This window comes from Octopus sinensis, linkage group LG1 (assembly GCF_006345805.1).
Source record: "Octopus sinensis linkage group LG1, ASM634580v1, whole genome shotgun sequence".
In the NCBI taxonomy this organism is placed as follows: domain Eukaryota; kingdom Metazoa; phylum Mollusca; class Cephalopoda; order Octopoda; family Octopodidae; genus Octopus; species Octopus sinensis.
This window is the reverse complement of record NC_042997.1, coordinates 157,076,925-157,077,149: the sequence shown is the minus strand read 5'-3', so window position 1 is coordinate 157,077,149 and position 225 is coordinate 157,076,925.

The following is a 225-nucleotide window of genomic DNA, read 5'->3' as shown; positions in this document are numbered from 1 at the left end:
AAAGACAATTTAGGAAAATCGGGATAAAGTTTTACAAGCTGTTGTGTAAAAATGTTCTTAAGGCGAATACATTTTACAGTCGTTTCTACCCAATCGGTTACGTGAGAAGATATGTGAGAGCTTTGTGATGGCGGCAGTTGCTATCGATGTTTGTGCTGTTATCAATATCAGCCATGATCGCAAAATCTAAAAATCCAACACGTGGTACAAAATATATTCTATAAT